This window comes from Bison bison, unplaced genomic scaffold (genome assembly GCF_000754665.1).
Source record: "Bison bison bison isolate TAMUID 2011002044 unplaced genomic scaffold, Bison_UMD1.0 scf7180017864456, whole genome shotgun sequence".
Lineage (NCBI taxonomy): Eukaryota > Metazoa > Chordata > Mammalia > Artiodactyla > Bovidae > Bison > Bison bison.
In genome coordinates, this window is record NW_011495018.1 from 13,068,733 (window position 1) to 13,076,707 (window position 7,975).

Here is a 7,975-nt window from a genome sequence, read left to right on the forward strand (position 1 = left end):
CTTCTTGGATCACAGAACTAGTTAGTCCTTAGCCCTAATTTTCTTTTTAGGGCAGCAAAATGAGTCTGTATTATATTATGATGGATACATGTCATTATGCATTTTCCAAATCCATAGAATGCCCAACACCAAGACTGAGCCCTGATAAAGACTGTGGACTTTAGTTAGCAATAAAATATCAACACTGGCTTCTTAGTTATAACAAATATATCACACTAATGCAAGATGTTTATGATGGGGAAACTCTGTGTATGTTGGGGGGATGTGGGAACTTGACTACCTCTGTATATTATATTAACAAGATTTTATAATATCTAATGAATAATGTTTTACATCAAAATTTTCTATTTATTTTTCAGTGGTTCCACCATTGATTACAAGAAAAGTAGCTTTGATGATTTGTTCTTTTGATAGTCACTTCTTAGATATTGGAGGATCACTTCAGTTCAGTTCAGTTCAGTTGCTCAGTCGTGTCCAACTCTGCGACCCCATGAATCACAGCATGCCAGGCCTTCCTGTCCATCACCAACTCTCGGAGTTCACTCAAACTCATGTCCATCAAGTCGGTGATGCCATTCAGCCATCTCATCTTCTGTCGTCCCCTTTTCCTCCTGCCCCCAATCCCTCCCAGCATCAGGGTCTTTTCCAATGAGTCAACTCTTCACATGAGGTGGCCAAAGTATTGGAGCTTCAGCTTCAGCATCAGGAGGGTGACTAGGCCACACATTAATATGTTACTATTCACAGAATAGGAACTATACTAAGAGGAATTCCACTTGAAGGAAAAAAGACAATCTAAGAATCTGAGTTTCTTGTTAAAAGAATAGCCAAAACCAATGACATTTAATCTCTCTGTGTTTAATCTCATAGTTTTTGCCATTTCCACTTATACATTTCAACATTTCTTCTATGTGAAAATAAGCAAAAATAGCAAAATTACACTGGCTATCCAACATTGTAGTTAAGATTTGTTCCACAGAAAATTTTTGTTATAGGGCCGGTGAATAATACTATAAAACAAATTCCTCCGCTGAAGATAGCCTGTTTTTCTTAAAATAGGGGGAAATTCATAGCTGACTTTTAAATGCTGGTCTCTGGGTTATCATTGAGACTGACAGTATAAAGATGAGCATCCCTTACAGAGGATGGCCATGTTCAATAGACTAGGAGGCTACTGGTCCACCCACCCCCATGGAGGCTGAGATCGCAGTGAGGAAGCCAAGTCCTTGATGCAATGTGGCTGCTGAGAAGGTAAGAAGCAGTTCATCGGGCACGGAAGTGTCCCACTTTGCTTTCTCAGGCACAGTCCCAACTGGAAGAACAGGACTGGTGGCACCCAGCCTGACAACATCGTCATTCTTTACTATTTGTCCCTGAGGCTGCAGTCCATGGGGTTGCAAAGAGTTGGCCACAACTGAGCGACTGAACTGAACTGAAAGGGGTGAATGCCTACTTGGATAGTTGATTAATCAGTAATTCAAGGAGATCAAAATCACAAAATTAAAAGGCAGAGTTCAATCATATCCCTTAACAAAAGGAATGTCCTAATTACTGCATGCCCAAGGCAGGATATGGAGAGGGTGTGGAAGTGTGGAAGGCACTAATCCGATGGAGGTGATTAGCAAACCATTTTATCCCAGCTCCCTAAAGTCTCCTACCCCAATCCTCCCCCAGATTGCAGTTCACCAAAATTTCCCTCCTACTGCCAAGTAAGGCTGCCATGCCAGAGAACTGCTAGGATTTATTTTCCTAAGAATTGTAGGACAGACATATCAGAATTCACACACTGCATCCCAGGAGACGTACTCATTTATAACTTGGCAGCAGTCTCAGGTCTCACTTGACACTCACTAGTGGCAGATTCGTGAAGGTGGGACTGCTCCTACCAGCGGTATCCAGTTCAGAGGAAGCAGAGCGACAACACTCGTCCAGTCTCCAACCGGAGTTTCCAGATGGCCATCCTACACAGCGTGACCACCAAGACAGCTCCGACGTCTGATCCTCAAGGAGAGGGTACACTGCATCCTGGTCAGGATTCTTAGCTGCGGGGTGTCATTGACACCCACATAGGCGTCACTTCTCTTCCTGCCTCATGATCTGGAAGCTTCGTCCTCAGGCCAGAATATAGTGAAGCAATTTAGGGCACTGCTCTGCTCCTAAGAAGCTTTCAAAGGAGCTGGATTCTAAACCTTTCTTGGGATGTATTTATTTCCAGCTTAAAGAAGATTCTTTCCTGATTCTGTGAGTTAAGAGGTTACCACAACTACTGTGAACTGGTGAATCATGTAGAATGTTTACTTGGGCTTTCTATACACTGCTCTGAACAATATCAAGTCTCTCATACACATCCTTAAACAGTGATGTCATGTAAGACATTTTAAAAACCTTTGTGTCCCACAACTAGCTTCTGTTGGGACAAACCAGATGTTTGATTATTTCTGTCCCTCTGCAGGTGTTTTGAATGAGAAACCAGAGTTAATACTAAACCTTAACTAAGTAAAGCCTACAAGATATTACTGGATAACCCTGCACCCATTAAGTGAAAGTGAAAGTATTAGTTGCTCAGTTGTGTCCGACTCTTTGCAACCCCACAGACTGTAGCCTGCCAGGCTCCTTTGTCCATGGGGATTCTTCAGGTAAGAACACTGGAGTGGGTTACCATTTCCTTCTCCAGGGGATCTTCCCGACCAAGGGATCAAACCCAGGTTTCCCACATCGCAGGCAGATTCTTTACCTCTGAGCCACCAGGGAAGCCACACCCATTAAAGAGCACCATAGTCCCTTAAATCTATTTCTCACTTCCACTGTATAATCATAAGGGATTTGATTTAGGTCATACCTGAATGGTCTAGTGGTTTTCCCTACTTTCTTCAATTTCAGTCTGAATTTGGCAATAAGGAGTTCATGATCTGAGCCACAGTCAGCTCCTGGTCTTGTTTTTGTTGACTGTATAGAGCTTCTCCATCTTTGGCTGCAAAGAATATAATCAATATGATTTTGGTGTTGACCATATTTTTTTCTCCCCTATCATAAAGATGTCACTGACTCCAACTTTTTTCTTAAGCAAGTTTATATGATCATTTTTAATTTCAGGAAATGAAGAAAACTCCAATTATATTCTGATGAATGTTACTGTTATTGCTTCCAGATGAGGAAACCAGGGACATTGTTGTTGAAGGAAAAACAGCCCATTCCTGGCAGAGCTGGGTAAGGTCACATGAAAACCAATGGTTTGCTTGTTAAAATCCAGCTACATATGAGTTTGTCTTCACTGTGACAAGACCAGAGCTCAGCACCCAATCAACCTGTCTTCAAGGGAAGGGATTGGTGGCATTTCAGTGTAATCATCAAGGAAAAACTGCAGCTGTACAAGGTAAAGCTATGGTTTTTCCAGTAGTGATGTACAGATGTGAGAGTTGGACCAGAAAAAAGGCTGAGTGCCAAAAACTGATGCTTTCGAATTGTGGTGCTGGAGAAGACTCTTGAGCGTCCCTTGGACAGCAAGGAGATCAAACTAGTCAATCCTAAAGAAAATCAACACTGAATATTCATTTGGAAGGACTGGTGCTAAAGCTCCAGTACTTTGACCACCTGATGTGAAGAGTTGACTCACTGGAAAAGACACTGATGCTGGGAAAGATTGAAGGCAGGAGAAGAGGGGCAGTAGAGGATGAGACAGTTAGCATCACTGACTCAATGGATGTGGGTTTGAGCTAACTCTGGGAGATAGTGGAGGACAGAGGAGCCTGATGTGTTGAAGTACATGGGGTTGCAAACAGTCAGACGCAACCTAGCGACTGAACAGCAACAGCAAGGCAAACTCTCCCACGGGAGTATTTTCCTCAGCTGGATTTTTTTTTTTAAACTGGTGTTTTTCATCTTTACTTTTTTAACTTTCAGTGTCTTTTGGAATTAAGTGACTTTTGTAATCTGATGATGGGAGATGATTAAAAAAATTCATGATTAGTAGATCTTTAAAGTTCTCATCACAAGAAAAAAAATTATAACTATGTGTGGTGGTGGATGTTAACTAAACTTCTTGTGGTCATCACCTCACAATATATACCTATACCAAATCATTACGTTGTACTCCTAAAACTGATACAGAATTTTACATGATAATAAAAAAATCTCAGTAATAATCAGGAATAAAGAGGTCCAAAATTTGCAGTCATCTAAATTTAAAAAAAATTATGTATGTATATACATGACTGAGTCAGTAATGGAAGTGTTTCTTATTTGTCTTAAAAAAAAAAAGCTTTATATCTTATTAGCAGTTGAAATATAAACACAGATAAATACATTTAGCACAGGGTCTGGTGCTTAGGAAATAGATTTTTTTTTTAGGAATCTCAGCCAATCTGGGGTATGGAATCTTTGTAAGCCTGTATGGTATTTAACAGGAATGTCAAAAGCATAGCTCTTATGCTCTGCAAAGAATTGTAGTGGCTCTGACTGATGTCCTGTCCCTCCAAATTTTATACCATGCTCTTCTTTCAACCCTACCCAACAAGTCTGCTAGATGCTATTTGTAAATTTGCCCAAGACAAATATAATATTTAAGAAAACTGAGCAATAACCTATATTAAATACACTATCAGATAGAATAAAGAATAATAATATAAAACTGAAAGCCATGTTGCATAAGAGAAAAATAACAAAACTTCTATTGACTTTAGAGCTGGATTAAAAGCTGCTCTTAAAGCTTCACTCTGCCCAGCCTACATTTCCCAGTCACTTTGGGTTTTATAGATGTTTCATGATCATTGGCCTTTACGGGCATTTAGTGGGTCTGTGGGAGCCATGCAAACCCACAACAATGATTTACCAGAGAGGAGGGGTAAGGTTTTTCTGTTTAGGGGAGTTTTGCTCAAAATGGAAAATCCCTTGAGATCCATTGATTGGCTATTTTTAAATTATTGAGTTATTTGCTTATGCAACGCTTAAAGCAGAAGGAGGAAAGTCCTCAGTGCCCAAATATATTAAGACTGAATTTCATAGGGAAAAAAAAGAAGAAAAAAATTATTGTTTTTATTTGTCTGTTGTCCATCAACAAATCTGTAGCATGCACTGATGGTAGGTTTCACTTTGCAGTCCTGTTGCTCAGATATAATTGCTTATGTCTTTAAAGCAGAATACCTGTCAGTAAAAATCTAAGTAGGTCACCGTCATAGCTACTCAAAGAGGATTCTAGGGGAGTCTCTTCAGATGACCTTCCTTCAAACACTCATCTTTTATTGACATCTGAACGTTCTCTCAGCACTGAGAGTAGCTCCTTGAATTGAAAGGCTGTAACTGTTTTTGTGACAGAACAATTGATTTTCCTTTCTGATATGACTTAGCATATCATACTGGGTTTCACAAGCCACCTACCTCAATATAAAGTGGTTTTTAAAGAGCTCAGATAGGAGTCATGTGTGGGCCACGTATGTATATAAATAGATGTAACAGATCTTTTTTTATTCCTACAACGACAAAGTATAAGAAGCACAGCATAATAAAGTTAAGTTCTTTATTTGATGAAAAGCTTTCCTACTTTACACCATGCGATGCTATACTTTCCAGGCAGAAAGCACCAGTCACTTCCAGCCCCACTGGAAGAGTGGGCACTAGTGTGGGGATTTCCCATTTGATTTCTTTAAACAGCATATTCGTGGAAATCATAATTCCATTTTTTAATTAAAGAAGAACCTCGTTCTCTGAATGCTCTCCTGTACATCATTCCAAGCTAGGTAGCCTGAACACAGTTTGAGACTGGAAAGAGGCCGCCCAAGGTGCTTATTAGGGAACTTTCCTGGCGGACTACTGAAAAATATCCTAAAGTGTGACTCATCACGTCTGCATCAAGTTATGAAAAAAGTAAGGCTTGTTAACCTGCTGTTTGGAAACCAGAGCACTTTTATCAGTTCATATAATTGCTAACCCCTTATTCACTGCTCAGCACTGCAGAGTTCTTTACCTCCTAAGATCCCACTAATTGCTGACAGATTTGATTTCTCCCTGACAGCAGGAGTCCTGTTTCTGGCCTTTACATCAAGTAATTGCTTTATTTTTCTCCCTCTGCTCTAAAAAACGGAATTCCCTTCTCCCCTGCTTGAACCCCTTTAATGGCTCCTTTCTCTGTTATTAAATCCTTGCCATTTAAATCACATTTAGCGATGTTTTGAATAACTGATTCCAATTACTCCAGCTCTTACCAAGAAGCAGCTGAAAACGCAAGTCATTACTTGCCCACAGACAAGCGGCTTTACCTTGCAGCCAAGTCTCTGGTGAACTGTACTGTGTTTCCTCTCAGTACGGGGCAATTTAGACGCACAGGAGGCTGATGCTCAGCAAATAGCCAGCCGCCGGAGCGCTCCTCCACTATCATCTGTGTATAATGGATATTAGACTTTATATTTATTTTATAAATAGCCCAAGTCCTTAAAGAAATCATTCCTTCCTTCCCATAGAGGCCAAGGTGGGCCACTTGGAACAGCAGAGATGCGCAGCTGACCGCCCCGTGACCCACCACGAGGCTGCTCTTCAAAGGTCTGGCGCAAGCCGTGGTGGGGTCCACACTCAACAGTGACCCGGCCATGACAGTGCCACGCCCAGGCCTCCGCTGTGACAGATTCGGCTTCTACAGTCCCCACTTTGTTTTCCCTTGATGTTGCAGAGCTGTCTTTTTTTAAAATCTCTGCCATCTTGTCTTCCCCCTCTCCCCATGCTTTTGGGGAGCAGTACTCCCCAGTCGAGTACTGCTGTCCTGTTTATGTTTTTATCTACTTGGCATGCACTTGCGCTGTGTTTTTATTTACTGATCAAATTCATGGCATGACCATATTTCTGTTATCATCACATCATTTCAGGCTTTGGGTAGATCCTGTTTCTCAGTCACAATGGATGAGAGATGATCAGAAATTTTACTCTGTTGCTAATCTGATTTTGGCCTCATGCACGGTTTGGCCTCACTTATATTGTATATTTTCTTGCCCTGTTTGTCCTAACAAAACATGATTTTGTTGGGTATAACTTTTCATGCAGGAAAGCCTTTTTTACACAAGGGATTTAGGCGGTGTGGCATAATTTATGTGTCTTTGACATTCTTATTTTAAACACTGAATAACCAATTAATTGTATAAACACATGTATAACATGTTGGATTTAAATGGTTCACCACATAATCTTGACACGGCCTGGTCATCACGGCTCTTGGGCGTATCTAACTTAATGAAATTGTGTATCTGACAAATGTGAAATCAGACTCATACTTTTTATTTGATTAACTGACTGGATGTCTCTGCTGTGACTGGGGCTTAGGAAGGTTATCACTAATTTCAAACTTGAGATTGTTAGAGAAATTAAGAGGTTCCTCAATTTTATATACTACATCTAGATGTGAAAAGCGTTTTGTGTGGGCAGCTGTGTTCAAAGCTTTAGTCAACATCATCACCATAAAAATAAATAACTTGTGTGGGAGTTAATTAATTGTGTTTTGTATTGTACTAGACTCTTGTCTACTTTGCTGAGGGTCTGACAGAGCTACAGAAGTCAATCCACTACCGTATAGAGGAAGACCTTTTCTTCCTGAAAATTACGGACATTTGGGTTTTCATCTTTTGATTAAAGTAGTCAATTTAAGTAGGTAACTTAACTTGAAATCGATGATTCTATTATTTGACCCCCTTCAAAACAGTGACAAAAATACAAGCTTCTGAAAGAATTTAAACGAGGTGTCAAGAGCGTTTCAAAGTCCTCATGGGCAAGAGGGCAGAGGCACATTGATAAGCAACATATTCATTTGGGATTTTGTCTTTCCTGCTTTTAAACATTGCCTTTTAAATGATTTATGCTTGATATTTGTGAAAAGTGATACCTTGGATGGCCCAGAGACTCGGGTCTTCTATTTTATGTGGAAAAGGAAGCCAGGGTAGGGGCACCACCCATTCTAGAGACTGTATTATTCATGTGCTTCAAATCTAAGGCCATTACC

General features: G+C 40.4%; 1 long non-coding RNA gene across 1 annotated transcript; it reads left to right on the forward strand.

Moving 5' to 3' along the window:
- The first annotated feature begins 2,595 nt into the window (after positions 1-2,595).
- LOC105002575 lies at positions 2,596-7,454 on the forward strand. Its single transcript, XR_826987.1, has 3 exons — positions 2,596-2,636; positions 3,094-3,207; positions 6,453-7,454. It is a non-coding gene; the product is annotated as an uncharacterized LOC105002575 (long non-coding RNA).
- The last annotated feature ends 521 nt before the right edge of the window (positions 7,455-7,975 follow it).